Source organism: Pteropus alecto, unplaced genomic scaffold, assembly GCF_000325575.1.
Source record: "Pteropus alecto unplaced genomic scaffold, ASM32557v1 scaffold76, whole genome shotgun sequence".
In the NCBI taxonomy this organism is placed as follows: domain Eukaryota; kingdom Metazoa; phylum Chordata; class Mammalia; order Chiroptera; family Pteropodidae; genus Pteropus; species Pteropus alecto.
The window spans coordinates 14,287,145-14,308,022 of NW_006443138.1; the positions used below are offsets into that span (position 1 = coordinate 14,287,145).

Here is a 20,878-nt window from a genome sequence, read left to right on the forward strand (position 1 = left end):
ATATTTCTACCACCTCCAATTCTTTAACTTATTTGAATTTTCTAAGATACCAGACTTCTCTTCCAAGTGGTTTTTTCTAACAGGCCCAAAACAATGCAGCTAATTGGGCCAACGAATAGAAATAAAGGGGAAAAATAGAGCCTCTGCCATCCTAATTATAAAGTCAGTGCCTTGTTGCTGGACAAACTCTCCCTCTCTCTAAAATGAAATACCACAAGATGGAGCCTGCTGTTGCTATGTTAATTTGACTAGAAGTGGCAGAGCCTGGTTCCAAAGCAACCCAATTTGTCTAATGGTGTCCCAGCCAATGAATACCTAATTGTATACAATGAGTCAGCATCCATTGCCCATTGTTGGTACCTAATTGAGTGGTCAAGATTCCAACTTTCATTTAACTCTACAAAATTTTCAAATCTTTACAAATAATATCAACACCAGAACAAGAGATGTGCCCTTATAAACCCTCGCATACTTGCAGCCCTTCAAACTTCTTTAGCTTGTTTTCCTCTAGCTGATTTCTTTTTCTATGTCAAACATATTCCCAGGCTATGCTCATCCTGGCATTCTTTTAAAAAGGAAAAAACTCTGGCTGGATTATGAATCTACTCTACAGCTTTACCTTGAATCAAATGAATTGGTTTACTTAATAGGAAAAGCAGCTTACTTAAAATTCTTACTAAGAAACTAGGTAAGAAATATGAAAAATTGTTGTGTATTAGTCCTATAGCAGAGATGATTCTTCTATGCCACTTTGATTTGTTACTTAACTAATTGTTAAGTTTGCCCATGTCAGTAATGTTGCACTGGGCTTCTCTCAAATAACTAGCCAGCGTGACTCAAGGTTAAACCAATTGCTTAGGAAATATTTTCTGTGAAGCTATCAACTTAAAGACTGTCTATATTCTAGATTCCAGAGATAAAAATATCAGAGCTTCACAGGATGCTAAGGGAGACATGAACACAAAATTAGGAGGTTCGTTCCAGCCTGATTCCCAAAAATAAATAAATAAATTTTAAATACTCTTCACAAGCATATATTGTAAGCAGGGCCACTTTTATTTTTAATAAAGATATTTTTACTATTCCTGCAATAGAATTCAATGAAATAAAATTAAAGTATTATATAACATTAGCCCAAAGCTAAAAAGATATTATTTTCAAGCCAAAGTACATAGATATAAATTTTGATAGATAGATGTATCTTTTAAAATCAACTTGCCTACACACAATTATAATAGATTTTGATTCTTATAACAGCCACTTGAAATTTTTTTAATATCTAAAATAGTCCAAATATCTTTAATGCTATAAAAGGAACTAGTTATTAAAGCTATTAGAACTTAATATTTGCTCGTAAGCAAGATACAGGAATGGGACTTTTTCATCTTGGGTAGGTCAATGAAAAAAAAAGTTTCCTTTTATTTGACTGCTATTGGTATGGGTGGTTCTTGTTATTACCTAACTTTCCATTTAAATTTCAAAACGATTAATATAAAATGTAAAACAGCAGCAAAATCTATTACCAACTAAGATTATTTATTTAAAAAATGAGACTATCAAATGAGTTTCTATACACTGAGAAGTCTATGATATTGCATTTGTTTCTGGAAACACACTTGAGACATTAACTTTCTGAAACAAATTCAGAGGGAAATCAGGGTCACACAGAGGGCAGACACATCCTCAGTTGAGAAACTGTTCAAGGAATCAGACGTTAAAGCGCAAAAGGGAAGACTTAGAGAGGACACAGTAACTGCCTGCAAATATGTGAGAAAAGAATTGAACTAACTCTTATTAACTATAAAGAGTTGAACTGGGATCAATGAGTATAAGCCATGAAGACCTATACTTGGTTCTTTCCATTTTGGTACCTACCAAAGGCTAGAGGTGAGCTTAGCAGATGATGCCCCCTACTCACCTCTATGGGTTGTGAAGTTAACCTGTAAATTCCTCCAATCTCCCAAAACTGGCTCATTCTAAGTAAGAACTAAAGTTCTAAAACACCATGCCCAACCTATAGTATCAGCACATGGAAGAACACATCCATTAAAGACAAATTTACCCCACCCCTCAAGAACCAGTATTTTATTTTTCTTTTAAAAAAATTAATGAAAAAATAATGACAGTGATGATAGCTATAATCTATCTAGTCAATGCTTTTGGGTTTTATCATAATCTCATAAGGTTGACATTATCCCCATATGCAAATGAGAAAACTAAGGCTTGGAAAAGTAAAGTGACTTGCTCAAGGTCATGGAGAGAATAAATGGCACGGTCCAGCTCCTCACTCCAGCTGTGTCTGTTGCCTAAGCCTGTCTGCTTATCCACTACATTCCACTGTCTAGACTGTGCACACTCTAACTTCAATTGGCCATAATCCCCAAACCATAGAAACCTCAACCCTAGAAGATAAATGTTTTAGAGCTACAAAATGATCATCAGTTGACTCACAATTAATACCCTCTATAGATTATTTTGACAAAGTAACAATATCCAACTGTGCCTGCAAATGCCAACACATGCAAATCCCTGTGACTTCATAAACAGCAAATGCCCTAATGAGCAAAAAAACAACTGCTCTTTATTCATTTTTTTCTGTTTCTTATTTCTGCTAGAAAATAATGTCCAGAAGGAATCTGTGTTCTTTTCAACAACTGAAAAAAAAAGAAGAGGAAGTTTTTGATTACAAGTTTACATAATAGAAAAAGAGCAGCCATGAAACAGTGAGCTATGGCTTCCCAGTGGGAAGACAATCATATGCAGCCAGCGAGTTCCTGGGCAGTTTTAATTTACTTTTAATCATTTCAGAAGTCATGCCTCAGAGGTATGAACTGAAAGCTTCATAGCATCTTGCCTTTTTGTCTTTTTTGTCCCTCCTTTTTCAGTTTGGCAAAAAGCACTAAGACAAAACAAAACAAAACAAAAATGGATAGAACAAATTTAAGTATTTGCTTCTTCTAGAAACTTCAGATATCTTCACCCCGTCTTCATTATTCTATATCTTTTACTGTCCACATATTTCACCTGATTACAAACTTGTCTTTCTTTGATTGTGTCCCATAAATACCTTTTCTTATTCATGATTAAATACTTTTTGTCATTAATGTTGCCAGGCACCCTATTTATTCCTTTTTCTGTTTCCATGGCACACTGGAGTTACTCCTTCCCACAATTTATCACACACTATAGGTATCTGTAGTTCTTTTTCTATGAATTTCTTTTGCCAGAAACCCGACTGAATTCATTTTTACGTGGCCATCATCTAGCATTGCCTAGCAAATACTAGGCCCCAATAAAGGTTGAAATTTAAATGAAAATACAGGCATTTTATTCCCCACATTGAGATTATAGTATGAACCAAATTCAATTGAAATGAATCAGAACAAATCAAACTGAACTGAACAAATCAAATTGAACTGAACTGAGTGTATTAAGACATCATTACATCACAATAAAATTATCCAGATTATATTTATAGACTAATTGATTAGCATAGCCTAGCTATGATGCTGTGATTCTAATGACTGATACTCCTATAGAAAGGACAGTAACTTTTAGCATAATACCATAGTTAGGTCCTTAGACTGAGGCCATAATGGTAGACAGAGTCTAAATCACCATATATTTAACGAGTAGCTAGGAAATGTAGAACAAACCTCTGGAAGGCTGACAGCATTTCAGAAAAGGTAAACAAGGTATAAAATAACATGAACTGACACTTTTGTTATACAAGATGATTCTCTAAACTAGTAGATCTTAAATTTTATTTCCCAGGCTAAGTCATCTTCTTGGTCCAAGATTTGCTGTGATCCCAGAGGGAGAGAGATCCAATCACCATCAGGCCCCCAACCCACTCCTCTCAACTTAGGCTTCTAGAAACCAGTCAATCAGCGAGTCAATCACCATTTGGGCTAAGCCCAGTGTTAGGCATTTGATATTCGGTCATTAAGATGGACATTGTCTCACTACTATGGAGCTTACAGTCCCAAAAAGACCAACAATACACAAGTACAAAAATAAATAATTACAAATCCTATGTTTAAAAAAAAATCAACAGAATGTGAAATAAAAAGAGGTTTCTCTCACCCAATGAATATAGTGGGCTGATTTTAGCAGTTACAGGCCATTCTTTTCTCAAAATTATATCTCTTTTCATCAAAAACTTATTTCTAAATCAGATAAACATTTTGTAAAATTTGAAGTGATGGTGCAGGGTGGTTTTCCTTCTTTACAATCTTTGCTTAACTAGCATAGAGTTATCTAATGACGAGATGTGTTCAAATTTTTATGATGTTCACCTATCAGTAAAGCTTTCGGAATACATTCCTCCATACATGTTTATTTGTAGGTTTATAAATTTTGTACATTTACTATTGTAGTAATATAAAGCAGACATATTTACAAGTAGAAAAACAAAGGCTAAAGCAAACAGAAAATATTTTACAGTTATTTTATGAATTATGAAAATGTTCCTCTTTTAAAATCTTATTAATATTATTATGTTAGTAAATGTGCTTCATTATATTTGAAGACAGTTTTAACTTCGTGTTACAGCAATTCGCAAATATTAAATTATGGTTTTCATTTAGCTTTAAAGAGTGTCATATCGGCAAAAATACCTTGCAAAAGCACGATATTCATATTTAATAAGGACTTAGTTTGAGATTCACAGTAAATATAAGTATACCACTTTGACTATTTGAAGTTTTTGATGGTTTTTAAAAGTTTGTAGCCAATTTTTTTCATCTAAAATAGATGATCATTTTTCACCTCTAATCATGAGCAACACAGAGCTCACTCCTAAAGTCCAAGAGGTGCCAGCTGTCATTCTTGTTTTTCACTCATGGAAATATATTTGCATTATTAAATTTTCAAGCCACAGTTAGTGTTCTTCAGGAATCATTTTAAGCAACATGCTCACTTTGTAAGAATTAGTTTGTTACAATTAATTAATATAATCCATAAATCTGTATATCTTGTCCCATAGGAACTGCAGTACATAGCAAAATACTAAAAGCAAGCAATCAAGTGAAGGTCCCTGTGTACCTTGCCCCTCGCTGTGGTGCTCTCTCGCCTCCCTCAGGAACCCTTGAGTACTGCATGTGAATCGTGCCCGTGACTGTGGCTCTGTACCTCAAATCTTAGTAAATCTGTAATCCTTTATTAATTTTAGAAGAAAAAATATATATAAAGTAGAAATTCTAGTATTTTCTTACCCATGAGGAACATCTAATTCTTCACTGAGATGCTAGAAGACTAAAGGTTTCTAGTTTATAAACCAAAAGCCTGCCGGACACAATACTTTTTCTTTTCTCTTACCACTGGCAGAAAAACATGTTGTTTCAACTTTTCTTCCTCTAAAAATCAATTACTCATTAACCCAGAACAATACATTGTAATTTATCAATGTGATGTATAATTTTTATGTAAAAATGGTACACATTCTGATAAATGGTTAGCTCTGCACAAATTTCAGAGATAACATCTAAAAAGAAAAATACATATATAGAGGCACTAAGCCAGATTAGTTTCAGGACTTGCAACGTCACACAAGGAATGGGAATGGTTGGATGTTCAGCCTATAAAAGGGACACTTTGGAGGGTCAGGGAAGGATGGTATTTGAAAAACTGTCCTAGAGACAAAAGTATGAAATCATGCATTCACCAAATATGTATTAAGTACTTTCCTGCTAAGTATCACAGTGTGCTAGGAGCTGGAGATACAAAGATGAATAAAATGTGATACCTGCCTTCACACTCAGAGCTGGCTCAGGAAAAGCCACTTAGAAAGAAACATGTCAGATTTAGATCAGAAGTCTACAAACCTTTCCTATAAAGGACCAGATAGTAAATATTTTAGGCTTCTTAGGCCATGTGGTCCCTTGCAACTGTTCAGCTCTGCCCTTGTACTACAAAAACAGCCATAGACAATATATAAAGAATGGATGTGGCTATGTTCTAATAAAACTTTATTTGTGAACGCTGACATTTGAATTTCATATAAATTCCTGTCTCATGAAATATTATTCTTTTAGTTTTGTTTCAGCCCTTAAAAAGTAAAAACCTTCTTAGCTCATGGCCTACAAAAACATGCAGCAGCCAGATGTGGTCCACAGACAGTAATTAACTGAGCCCTGAAAAAGATCGAATAGGATAGGTAGGTAACCCCAGCTGGTGCTGTCATGGAGGTTTCCTGGAGAAAGAACTGAGCTGAAAGATTATGCAGCTCAAGGGAACAGGCCCAAAGGGCATGGCTGCATGAAACCAACAGGGAAGTGCAGATGTACCGCAAACAATGTTGCTGCAGCAGAGAAGTGAGGTTGGAAAGAGGCAGGGTCCGTCAAGGAAATTGAACATTATGCTGTGGAGGTAGTGAGTAGCTACTGGAAGGTTTAAGCAGGGAGTTTGAGTCAGCAGTGGAGGATTCTAGAACAGCAATTCCAGCTGTCTGTGAAGTCAGTCAATCTGACTTGGGGTAGGAGCCCAGCTCTTTCACTCACAAAACTAAGACCTCAGATCAGTTTCTCTTCTCTAAATTTCAATTCTCTCATTTGAAAATGAAGATAATGCCTATCATAAGGCTTGTTATTCTTTATTATTGCACTGTTTGCTTCCCAATTGCACATAGTGTCACAACTGGTGACATGAGTGTCACTGCCAACATGTTTGACTGATGTCCCCTCTAGATTGCAGGACCATGGCATTATCAGTGTACACCAAGTACCTAGCATGCTGACAGAGCAGGCTCTCAAAAGGAATGAATGAATGGGAAAAAAATCAACCGATCGTAAAGCCTACAATCTCCCACCTTTTCCTTTTATCAGTGTCCATGCCGGTTTTTTGGTTTGCAAGGATAAATATGTTGCACCCTTTAAAACTTGGAACAAAGGCAGTGAGAGAGAAATGTTTAATCATTCTGTGCAACTATCTTATCCATATAAGTTTATTTTTCTGAGAGAATTCTAATTCCATTACATTTTAGTTCATTTTTTTTTTCCTCTTCCATTGCAATGCATTTTCTTCAAGAAACTCTCTTAATCTAAGTAGGCAATTTTCTAGTTTATACTGCGCTAGACTTGAAAAGAAGCAAAATTTTTTCAATGCGCAATTCATCAGACTTTTAAACTTAAACTCAGAAATAGGATGACAAGTTGCCCATTTCATGAATGATCCACAAGAATCTCTATTTCTGCTGCGTAAGTTGCAAAAGACCTTCATATTTCTCTACCCAATATCAGATCACGTCACACTGTAAGTTGTACATATATAATTTATCTAATCACCAGATTTCTAGGACTCTTGTTCCAGGGCTAACCAGAAGCAACGTGTGATTTTTATGTCAAATTATTCTTTATTGTTCAAGTTCATTCATTCATTCAATAAATGTCTATCGAGCACCTACTCTGTACCATACTCTGTTAAGTCTTTCCTTTGAGAGATTAATGGAACATGTTTTTAAACATGTTTACTTTCTAAACCACTTAACTCTTAACCAATTTATTTATCCTTTTATAAAGGTGGGTACTAATGGCCTCCTTGGAAACTCCTAACCATTCTAGTGATAGAATATAAAAATTCATAGGACTACTTAAATCATAGAGATTTTTGAAAGCACTATCTTCGGTTTCTGTCATCCTTCAAACTTCCAAGAAATTATGACTGTATCCTGAAATCTAACCTCATTTACATAAGAAAGTTGCTTTTGAAAATTCAGACATTGGTCATATTGCCATTGCTACATAAACAACTTCATTTTCCTTTCTCCCTTTTAGTTCTACAATCCTTTAGGAGTGATTAGAAATTGAGAAAATCCAGGATGCTGAAGTGATACAAAATTTCCTCAGCATACCAAATCTGTTATGTAAAAAAACCTTGTTATTTTCCAAGGAGTGCCTATAATTGCATTTCAACACATATTTTGTCATCACTCCACTCTCGAATAAAATTAAACAGGAGGTGGTATACATGAAAAGACGATTTAATTATATTTCTGAAAATGAGTTCTTTCCAAGAAAACTCTGTCCAAATGTAATGAGATTACTAGGATTTTTTAAGTTTTAATTTTCAATTACTAACTTGTTAACCAAAATAAGTGAAGAGATATATACTCATTCAGTGTCCTAAATGTACATTCTATGGATATGTATTTATAGATGTATTCTATGCATACATAAATAATGGTTATATGTATTCTAGCATTATTATGTCCAAAATATTAAGGGTAACTTGGCATTTCAGTGAAGATTTAAAGACAATATTCAATTACACACATAATAAGTACCCAAAAATAGCTATTGAATTTATTAAGAGTATATCTAATTTGTTTGTTGCCCCTTCTTCTTCTCTAATAGTTTTATTACCTCATTAATTAAAAAAAAAAAAAAGAACATAGCACACCTACTATGTGCTAAGCAGGTCTGGAGGCTAAGGATATAGAAGTGAATAAAACAGGAAATCCTCCTTCATGAGGAATCTACAATAGGCCAGATTTGGGGAGAGTGGACAGGATGGGCTTCCTTTGGAACATGTTTAATTTATGATACCAATTAGTAGAACAAATGGAGATAGCTACTATGTGTTAAACGTTGGTGATTATCATGTCAAGTACATTTGAAAGGTATGGTATTTTATTTATTCTTTTATCATCTAATTCTTAAAGCCATTAACTGTATAAAACATAGGCTATACACCATGGCACTTATCTTCATCCCCACATTAATCCTCATCCTGGATTTTCATTCCTTCTTTATGCCACACACCATACTGAAAATACTTATCTCTTAGATTATCAAATTCAAATTTCTCTTCCCTTATAAATCTTTTCCTCAATAACTAGAAGATACTCAAGGCTTAAATTCTTTATGAAATCCTTCCAATTCAATCTCATTTACTGATGCATGCATTTCTCCAGGACAGATCTAGAAACCTTCAGAAACATCACAAGTATGACCTAGTTTGGAGAATCTTCTATTGTTATATAATTGTGACACATAAATACCAACTCTTAACACTCCAAAATAAACAGTCTACTGGAAACAATCTTTGTGATTTTTTTACTAAACAGGCTAGATTGAGTCAACTTACAGAAATGAATTTTTAAAGAAAATAACTTTTAAAAGAATCAACAGATGAGAGGTTACTTTAGCAACCTCATAAACTTTATCAAAAGTAAGTCTGGGTTCCTATTTGCAGTGACCTTAATACCATTCTGATCTAAGAACCACTTGTGAAGGTCAAAAGCACAATTTACTAACCACATTGGCTACAAAAACAAAACATGACTTGCAGTTGGACAAATGCTTTTGATGAGACATTAGCATTAAATCACAAACTCATGCCAAGAACAAAAATATAAAGATTGGAATCCAGATCAACAGTTATTAACCCAAGGAACACGCCGGAATGCCCACACACAGATACGACCTAAGGACCGCCTTGAAGAAACACTAATATCATAACTAAAAATGGTCATTAGTTGACTTTACAGCCCAAATTAAGAAAGCTCATAACAATTACTTGCTTACAGAGCCTAGGAAATTTGTGAAAGTCATGACAATGACTACCTAAGTCATTAAAAAAATGAGTATGTGTTTGAAAACAGAGCTTATGTCAAAGTGTTTCTTTTCAAAATGGTTGTAGGAATCAGGGATCTGTTACCTTCTACATCTTTGCATGGTAATCTCCTCCTGAGGGGGGGGAAAAAAAAGTATTTAATCCTAGTGTTCCTGTCATGATTCTGACAATTTACATCCTCATTTTCAGTTGAGAATAGGTTTAGTAAATGGTCCTCAGACCCAATAAGCACATCAGCAGAGTTTTTTAGCAATTTAATCAAAATGCAGGCAAGACCATGGGATATGCTTGATATAACAAATCACCGGATTGCTTAATTAGGTTGCAAGAACACCACAAAAGGAAACCTTATCATTTTTAAAATCTCTTTGAAAATATTTCTGGGTAATGACATGTACATTCTCAAAGAATAAAGAAAGTTGGCCTACTAAAGGCTACCAAAAGGTGCCAGCTGTATACCCTTCCAAGTAGTTCCAAGTAGTTCCAAGGACCATGTAAACATCCTAAAATCTCAGAGCAGACTAAGCTACACAATACGGTAGTCCCCTCCCACCATCGAAGCTTCACTTTTCGAAGTTTCAGTTACTGTGGTCAATGGTTCAAAAATATTAAATGGAAAATTCCAGAAATAATTCATAAGTTTTAAATCGTGCATCATTCTGAGAAGCATGATGTCCATCCCACTTGGAATATGAATCTTCCCTTTGCCCAGCATCTCCAGATAATATACACTCCTTGCCTGTCCGTCACTTAGTAGCCACCTTGGTTAACAGATCAACTATTGTGGTATTGCAGTACTTGTGTTAAGTAATTCTTATTTTACTTAGTACCCCAAAGCACAAAAGTAGTGATGGTGGCAATTCAAAGACAAAGAGAAGCCTTAAAGTGCTTTCTTTAAGTGAAAAGATTATGTTTAGGAGAAAAACTAGCCATAATTTCAGGCATCCACCAGGAGTCATAAAGCAAAGCCCACACAAATAAGAGCGACCACTGTAACACACTAACTCCACATGACACTTCCTGGTGTTTTGTGGAAAGTCATAATTAGCCCAAGCTTTTGGGTTACTTGAAATCTTTATTTCCAAGTTCAGTAGCAAATCCCTGGAAAGCTGTGATTTCAAATAGACCTCTCTGTTGTGTCTTTTGCTTCTTAATGTAGCAATCATAGATATGTTTGTATGCTGAAACATCATCTAATAGCACTCTAACTTTGACAAACATGTTTACTAAGAGGATACTAAAATTTTCCAAAAGGGAATATATTCCATTCATTGTGCTTAATACTTTACATGCATTATAGCATTTTATTATCACAAACCAAAGATAGGTATTATTTACCCCATTAAAAAGATGGGAAAATAGGCCTGAGGAAGCTAAATAACTTGCCAAGTTCATTCCAGGAAGTAAATGACTGCACCGATAATCCGAATTATGTCTTCTAAATCCACTTGGATCGTATTTTCTGATTGGGAATCTAAAACCCCTTTCTAGAAACATTTTGACCTCCTTGGAAAACTTTTAGAATTGACCTATTTTACTTAAAAAGATTCCATTTGCTATGAAGGTTAATCTAGGATTTTAACTCGAATCCTGGCCTTTCAACACTCCTTCAACTCCCCCCCGAAAAAAAAGAAATAACACACCTGTCATTTAGATCTTTTGAGAAAATATTAACAGCGGGAACTAATTAGCATACTCTGAAAGACAGATAGTTCTGGGAGTTCAGAGAGACTCTGGCAAAGATCCAGCTTGAAATGTGTTCCTCCAGCGTATTTATTCGTATTTATACCTTCTTAAGTCAGCCAATCAGCAAATACCTATCATTCCTCCATATGTGCCTGCGGTCAAGCAAGTGCTTTCCTAAAAATGAAGAGGGCTTATTTAGCAGAATGGAAGAAGCTTTCTTTGTAATTCCCCAAGGGGAATTTTGTAGTCTTTCCCCCTAACGTCATTATCTCCTAGAAATACCTACTTATGCCTCCTTTCTTCTTGAAACCCCAAATGTTCTGGTCCTGCTTGAGCAAGCCCACATATACATAGGCTGTGTCCCAGAATGTTAAACCCACAGAAGAGGATTAACAGCAATGTGTAAGACTGTGGTTTAATAGAGTAGAAGTAACTGCTAACCTTATTTGGGGTTTATCATGTGCTGGGCACTGTGCTAAATACTTGACAAGCTTTGCCTCATTTAATTCCTATGGTATTTCTAAGAAATACATACTATCGATACCAACATTTTGCAGTCAAGATAACTATGGCTGTCTATGGCCATGCCACCCTGAACAAGTCCGATACTGTCTGATCTTGGAAGCTAAGCAGGGTCAGGCCTGGTTAGTACTTGGATGGGAGACCAACTAGGACGACCAGGTGCTGTAGGCATAAAAAAGTATATTAAAAATAAGGGATTGTAAGCTGACAAGTTTCTTGCAATGTATGAGGTCAACAAAGGGTTGCCTCGCCTATAAATAACTATGGCTTAGAGACAACATCTAAAATCTATGCCCTTGTCTACTTATCATCTCTTGGGATTACTTTTCATTACAGTGGCCTACGTTAAGCTAAAACACTGTTATTCTGAATTCCCTAATTTCTACTTTAAAACACAACAGTTTTGATCTTTTAAAGGGTTGCACTTGCATTTTTTTTCTCTCCCTAAAGGAACCTATTTTTTGTTCAAACATAAAACTGTATACCTAAACTTTGTAAAACTCTATAGTTGAGACGTTCAAGTTCCCATCAAATCAGATAATTCTTACCAAATCTCCTTGAAGATAAAAGAACTACTATGGTTACAAAGTGCAAAGCAACAAAAGCCAAGGTCTGGGTAACAGCATTCCATTGAAATGCGGGAGCATCTCTGTGTACTTACTCCCCATCTAGCACACAGCATGGCAGGGAGTTTGAAGGATTTGAATTCTGAATTTCTGTTAGAATAACATCCGCCAAGAACAAGCCCTGAATGTACTACTTGTCCCTGTAGAGAAAAATGAGGAGCTTATCATGCAGGTCTTTGTCAAGATAATACCTATACCTGTTGTCAGGCTAAAGCTTTAGACACTCCGGGATGAAATGCCAGGTCTGCTGTGTTCAGGTTAGGGACTGTGGTTGAGCTACAAATTACTTGGAAGCAAGCTGATTTAAGGTTGCCATGGCAAAGAAAGGCAGACAATAAGAAGCTTTTACGTTAATATTTCCTATGTCTTGTTATGATAGGATTGTCCAGCTGAGGGGTACTTTTTTGTACTTCCACTGACATACATAGATAAAATAATAAACACTAATTATAGAGTATTATAATGATTTCTGGGCTTTGCCTCAGAGGGGCATGTATCTGGCTAGGTAATTACTTCTCTGACAGATAGGTTTTTACATGAGAATTGAGGACAATGAGTCTAGTTTATTGCCTGCTGATGAGACCACAGGGGAGGGAGGTCACGAGACACACTTATTAAGACCATTTTAGTCAACGTGCTTTTTAATCAGTTGTCAAGGTACCCACCCCCTGTTAAAGAACTGCTTCAAGTAGAAATGACACAGTGATTCTCAGTGGTGAGAGTCTGTTACTTCAGGGAAGTGACTAAGTGATAAGAGACTGTTCTCTGGTTGAAGTGGAAGGCGTTTCTTAAAAATACGATGCCTTTGCCTATAGTTCATTAGAGTTCATTCCTAGTGCAAAAGAGAAGGTCAGATTCCTTATGCTTTCTGAGAGATTATTGTCCCTCTAACTCAGATTCAGGTCCCTACGCGATTCAGGATAATGTTTGGAAGGTACTCTAACCCCAAGAAATTCATTTCCAAAAGTACACAAACATACGTGCTTTGCTCCCTTCCATATCCTCTTGAGGAACTCATTCCTTTCCCCACTCCTTGACTTTGCCAGGAAAAGAGGGGTGGTGATTCTCTCTCCTTGTTAGTCATAGATAGTGAAGAACTTATAGAAGGGAAAAAACAGAAAGTTAGAAAAAAAAAAAACAGAAAGTTAGAATTCAGAGAGGAAAATAGGAAAAAAATAAAGCTTTATCAAAAATTCAAAAATGTACAAGTGTACTGCCCTTCTGGAAATGTTCGGCCTTGTTAAAATGATATGGTATCAGCACCTCACTCCTAGCCTTGCTACACGTATAGAGTCAGAGGAAAAAATAGGTTTATCACTTTCAAACTATGCCAAATTATTTGTACTCCAATACTGTGTAGAGATCCTGGGTTTTAATGAATATAAATGTCACACAGTACAGATCCCTCTTCAGATTACTAAACAAGATACTGTAGAAATGCAAGCACCTCTAGGCTGTTTATAAAACCTAAGATTTTTTTTTCCAAGTAGTCTCTGTGGTGTTTGGTACTATAGGCAATATAGGATCACTTTCCACGTCTCCTATAAATTCTCTAAGGGAAATTATTATCAGCATATATAGCTATTAAAACATTTATTCCTGATGATAGAAGTCCTTATATATTTTGTAGAACAGACACCTATTTCCATTTCCTAACTACAGATACTTTTATCCTATTCAACATGGAACAATAGCAAAATAAGCTAATGATACAGATGAGTATTCTTGTTTTTTAAAATGTTTTTCAAAAGGAAACCAAAAACAAAAAAGCTTTTTACTTCTCTACCCTTTATGTACATTTTGCTGTTGTCCCTTGCAGAATTTACAGCTAGACAAAACACACAATGGAATGATCAGAATTTAATTAAGTTTATTTGTTGTTACAACAGCTTTTAAAATCTTTCCTCTTATGAAGGAGTGAATCCCTAGATAACTCAGACACAAAAATTTTTTTTAAACTAGTTTTTACTTTGCACTTCTGACTTCTTAATCATGTAAAACACCTGTGCCTTTCTAAAGATGCTAATCCTTCTTTGTCTTTATTATTTTGATGAGCTTAACAAGATGAATCCATCTCTAGAACACTATAAAAACTGAAGTGTGATAAATGGCCCCCAAGAATATAACCTCTCCTGGATCATATCTTTTAGAAATTCTCTGAGGAAAATAGAATCTAATAGTATCATTTGTGTCATTCAACGAGATTATTCAGCTAGAGGATTTACTTTCCTTTGGAGAACTTAATATTGAGGGCGGGGTACAAGCTGATCATTTTAATCTGGAAGATTTTTCATAAATATAGGAAACTGAGTTTTAGTAATTAAAGCAAATTCTCTATATGCATCATGTTTTTGTATTAGTCACTAAGCACTGAACTATACAATAAACACAGCAGCTGAAGAAAAGTTCCCAACTTTGAAAAATAGCCAGTGGATTTAAGTATTATTTACTTAAACATATGCTCATTGCAATTGCTAATATAAAAGCTTTTGTGTAAGTTTTTAAAACATTTATTTTATACACAAAATATAAACCAAATTTTATATGATTAGGTTTGTACGCCAAAAATATTTTTTTTAGTTTTTTAATTACAGCTGACATATAATAGTATTAGTTTCAGGTGTATAGCATAGTGGTTAGATATTTATAGACCTTACAAAATGATCGTCCCAATAAGTCTAGTACACATCTGACACCATACAAAGTTATTATAATATTATTGACTATATTCTCTATGCTGTACTTTATATCCCCAACTCTTTTAACTGGTAATTTGTACTTCTTAATCCTTTTCACTTTTCTCATCCAGCCTCCCAATCCCAAAATAATCTTTAGACAATCTCCTACATGCCTATAATTCTCATATACCTGTAATTCTGTAACCAAAGTAGCCTATACCTGAACTAGCTATAAAAAAGTGTTTAATATTTAGTTCAGCACTGGCATGTAAATTTTGAGTTCAACATTAAATTTTTTAAGTGGCTTTACATTGCCTAACCATATGGATTACAGATAAAAATTCTATGGCATGGAGGTGAATAACTATTTTGACAAACATTTTTGGCACTATCCTGGGAGATCTGAAGCATCATATACTTAGAGCCACGATCATAATTTTAACTTATAGTTCTATCATTTCAAATTTTGAATAGAAGTATATAAGCAAACAAGAATAAAAGTTGATTCAGTATCATTGGCAGATGTGAGACATCATCATCACTTATGATAGGTTTAATTGGCTTTCTCCTAAATCACATAGACAGTATGTTCCTAATTTGTTTGTATATAGGTGTTTAATACCCAAATCTTTGAACTATTGTTTGATCGTTTACTCTTTTCTGGTAACATTCCCACCAAACAATTTGTAATAAATAGTGGGGTGGAGTGAGGTATAGGATTTCAGTGTGAAACTGCTATCAAAAAAAGAATTTTTCAAACTCTGCAGAGACAAGGACTATATAATCAGCTATTGGAAATGAATTCTTGAGATTGTGGACTTTGTGTATTTTGTTTTCTACCTATTTGTGGATGCTCAATCAAGGTTTATGTATATTCATTGGTTTTTCAAGTCTGATTAGCCTTAAAAACATAACTGGAATCTTTAAGCTCATCCCCCCAAAATGGCACCCACAATTAAAATTAAAGTCATGATACCAAAATTACTGGTGGCAGAGTACCAGAATTTACAATTCAAAATGGTATCGGGGCAAAATTGTAAACTAGACTACATATGCAGATTATTATGGGTTTTAGAATAAATTGGTGTATTAGACCAAAGTTACCAATTTGAGAGGAGCATCAATCAACTAGGTATAAATTTGATTATCCATTTTTTAATTCAGAAAAATGTGTTATATGAGAGCATACTAAATGATGGGGAAAAATCCATGAACATGCTCCTGGTATCTCAGGTGAAAATGTACACTGTGATACATAACTCTCCAAAGACTGCTTCTTTTCCTGCTTTTGCCAGTTAGCTGGATAAAGTGTTCTATCATTAAGTGAACAAGCCAGAAAAATCCTGCAGTCAAAAGGAAAACAAACTTGGTCTGGAAAATTCAAGCTAGCCCAAGATTAAGATAGTGCAGAAGAATGTCATTGCTGCGGTCTCTAATACTTTCTCATGCTGTCAGAACTGCTACTTTAAATCGACAAATGGCAAATCCTGAGCCTTGAATTAACCCCTAAGGGTTGTCTAGTCCATCATCTTGCTATTAGATAAAATTGCTTTAAAATTGCTTTAAACCATTCCTCAAGAAACGTACCACATTCCCCTCTAAAGAAATGTGATTCTTGTCAAAATTTATAGTTGTTACACATGTTATAATATATATTGATATATGTATAAAAAATGTATTTGAAATGATAAATTTTCAACCAAGAAAGTTCACAAATATAAGATTCCTTTGGAAATAGCCACATTTTTCCCCAAATATGTCCTTGAGATATTTTTCTGCCCATTTTATTCTTTTGTTTTCTGCTGTATGGGCTATCTTTCATGCCCATTGTGCTTTTATTAAAAATGTTAATACCTACTATGCATTCCTGGAATTCTCTGGTATTTGGGCCTTTAAACATCTATTATAAATGTAATCTCTGTAATTTAGTAATGGTATATAAAAATTCTCAGTGCCCTTTCCTGAAGTAACTTCCAGGTATCCATGCCTAGAGTCTCATGCATCCATGGGTCTATGAGTGCCCCTGCAATGTCTTCACAGTTGCTTCAGTTTCCCCATCACTCCCTACCTCTCTTCGACCTTGTACATAGCCAATGTTTCCATAGTTCTGCACTCTTCTCATCCTCCTTGCTTTCTTTCCCAACATTAACCTACATGAAAGACATTCTATTGGAAGAATAACCTGTTACAGCATTTCGTAAAGTAATTCTGAACACATTGGACATAAAGATATCTTCCCAGTTGCCTGCCTGTAGGGAATAAAGGAAATGAGTTTGAGCTTAGACATACATATTATTGCAAGTCACGATCATGCTGATATCTTAGTCTGTCTTTATCTTATCTCAATTTATCTCCATTTGCAAGACCTCTGCTATCTCTACTACCCACCTTATAATTTTTGACTATTCTAACTTTGTAACAGAAATATTTTCGCACATATTATACACTTTTGCTTGAAGAGACAGTAACTTTCAGGGACAGCAGTGGCCCAGAGAAGCAACTAGGAATTTAGTGATAACTCGTAAGTAAAGATCTGCCTCTTTTTTCTACCTTAGTTAAGTTTAATGAGGAGGGCACTGAGTTCTGGTTGCAATTGCACTATAATTAGAATCATAACCATGGGCAAGTCACATAATTTGACCAGGCATTAACCTCTTTAATGAAAAAATTAAGCTATTTAACATCTAAATCCTCTTCCTTCTTTAAAATAAGTGATTCTATTACTTTTTTTTATTAAATAAGGTTTAGAAAGCTGACCTATCAAAAGAAGTCACAGTAAAGAATAAAAGTTATAGTGAAATATTTCAAATATGATGCTAATAAAATGTCAGCTCTGCGGACATTTTTGGAATATTTCTAGCCAGTTACAATTGCTTTCTTATTCCTTCTATGTGCATATTATGAAAGACATAAAATTCTTTTATATGCCTTTGATTGGGAATGCCAATTAGGATTTAAATTGTTTATTTTAAAAGTTGTTCATAATGTCAATACATTAAGAAATGCCCAAATAATGGTCGCTAGAAGAGAGGCTAAAATGACAATAGACGATCTTGGAAATTTCTGTAATATCTAATTATGTATGGACCAAGACTGTTCATGGTTGGCATACAAATAGCTACTGGAAGTTAGAATGGAGAAGCTGACCAATACATGCAATTAAGTTGACATATTTTAACCCTTTTCTTAGGAAGTAGCTGTTTGAGTACTTTTTTGGTAATATATTTAATTCAAAATCTTTGGCATCTCAGGAAGACCAAACACTTAATGCCATTAACATAAAAGAATCTCTACATTCGTTGTACATCTTTTCTTCTGCAGTGTACATAGATGGAGCTGGGTCAGAAAATATCTGCAGTACCCATTTAATACTTTTTCAGTTCCTTGACCACTTTTCAACACCAGTATCTTTACCTATGTCCCTTTTCTCTTCAACATATACACATATATGCTCTTAAACATATACACGTATATGAAAACCAAGAACATTTTTAAAGTAATTTAAGATACTGCCATTTGCTAAGCACTTGATGTGAATCAGGCACTATATTAAGTGTTGCACAGTGAATAGCCCATCCCACCCTATGAGGTACGTACTATAATCATCATCATTTTGCAGATAAGGGATCTGAAAATTTAAAAGTTTAAATAATTGTCCATAATTATAGACGTGGAGCTAGAATTCAAATCAAGTTTGTCTGGCTCCCTAATCATTGTGTACTGCACTTTAGCAGTATATTTATACTCATGTTCTTTCTCATCTCACCATAAAATGCTGTTACTCCACTTTAATGGTTGAAGAGATTCAACTCTCAGTTCTAGAACATGTAATAGCACACAATTTTAAATGTAACTCCGGAAGTATCCAAGAATATTTTGCTCAATTTTCAATCTCTAAGCTGAATTCAAAGTCTTTAATGTGTTCCAGTCTAGCTACTCAGGGCAAATATTGTCACTAGAAGCAAGGCAATAATCATTACTTTTAAGACCAGTTACAGTTTCCAGGCCCAGTGGTTAAACAGTTGTTCTTAATTACTTGAGTGCATTAGAATTTCCTCGGATACGTATTAAAAACACTGGTGCCCAGCCCCACCCCAGTGATTCTCATTCAGTATCTGAGATAGGGACTCAGGTATCTACATATTGATCTCTGGTTATTCTAACACAATGTCTTGAAATTACCCTTTGAGAAACAAGAAACACTAACTTAGAGATATACAATGAAAACAAAGAACACGGCAGTTTTTTAAACACAGTAAAAGAAACTTTCAAAAATTCCTTGACAGTTCTGAAATGTATACTTCTGGGATGCCAGAATCATATCACTTTAAAAACATTTTTTGAAAGCCCCCAGGAGTAAAATTTTTAAAAAACTAATTTAATGAAGAATGACACAGTCCATAGGTCATTAACTCCAAAGGATGCATTCAGAAGATGGCCAAGAGCTAAATTGGCCCGTTTTCATTATTTTCTGAATGTGGAAAAGATGCTGCCAAGAGCAAAGATAAGAGAACATTACCTTCTGCAATCATTGAAATAGAATCTTTAGTTGATCCACCAACAGTTATAAGGAGACAGTACAAATTACACATGATTACACCACTTAGGAAAGTGAGAAACAGATGGATTTTTATTCAGAATGACTGATTTGTTATGATCAGAAACCAAGGAATTTTGAAATATCAAGTAGTAGTACAAACCTGCACATGCGATTTGGGAGACAATGGGTAGAATGCTAGATGTCACAACTAAAACTGAGGCCATCATACAGCCAATTTTGTTTGCTATACAGCAAATACCAATCCATTATTGAACACTTCAATTTATATACATTTTTAACTCTTAATGTGCCACATTTACACCACGTGAACAGCACATATCACCACAAAAATAATGCTTTCTGAAGAGTGGGTACCAACAGATGCGTGAGATATGACATCCTGCTACTAATCATTTTTTTCTCCAAAGAAGGACCGTTCAGATATTGTTATGTGAGAGTATCTCTGTGGCTGCCACATTTTCAATCTTTTTAAAATACATGTTTGAAATACCCTAAACAGGCAAGTTTCCATGGAAATATACTTTGGACAATTTGAAAAATAAACAATTACAAACTGTTTCCTAAAAAAATGTTTGTTTTCTAGCATACCTACAAAAACCACATCAACTTTTTGCCTTGTGAAAAACCACATGTAATAGGAAAAACAAGCAGTGTACATAGATTCCAAAATTCATAGTAAAACTGTCAGTTGTACAAAGATTTATATAAAACATAGTGAATAATACACAGATTGTTGATACACAAGACAATACACTGGTTTACAGCAAATGAGGACAGGAAGATGGAGGGTACTTCTTCACTAGCTACTATACCCTACCTGTGACACATAATTTCACATACAAAGGACAGAGTATAGAATATCAAGAAAGGCAAACCAATTTAAGCTGATGCAAAATTTTAGAAAAAAAATATATACATGTTTGATGTACATAAAATAGATGATCGGTTAATTTAATCAAGATTATTCTGGTCCAGTTGTTAAAGAAATCTGAGTATATCTAGTCTAACCGTGTCTGGATAGACAATCCTGAAAGCCTCTTTTTAGACTTTTCTGTCAGTCTCCTTCCAACCTTCCCCACCCTATCCCTGATTTCCTCTACTCCTTGGGAAAGGAGCAAGATGGAGTAACTCCACCAATATTTACCCCTCTGCCAAACCCAAATATCTCTATGCTGTTCCATTCTGGGAGAGTGAGGACCAGAAACAGCTACCATTTCAATGTATAATTTGTT

At 34.8% G+C, this 20,878-nt stretch overlaps 1 protein-coding gene and 1 pseudogene across 2 annotated transcripts in view; both read left to right on the plus strand.

The window, feature by feature from the left end:
• SYT1 (synaptotagmin 1) overlaps window positions 1–20,878 on the plus strand; it is a 382,176-nt gene that overhangs the window by 314,436 nt on the left and 46,862 nt on the right. The gene's annotated exons all lie outside the window — the stretch shown is intronic.
• Window positions 11,834–11,952, plus strand: LOC112472479 (annotated as a pseudogene).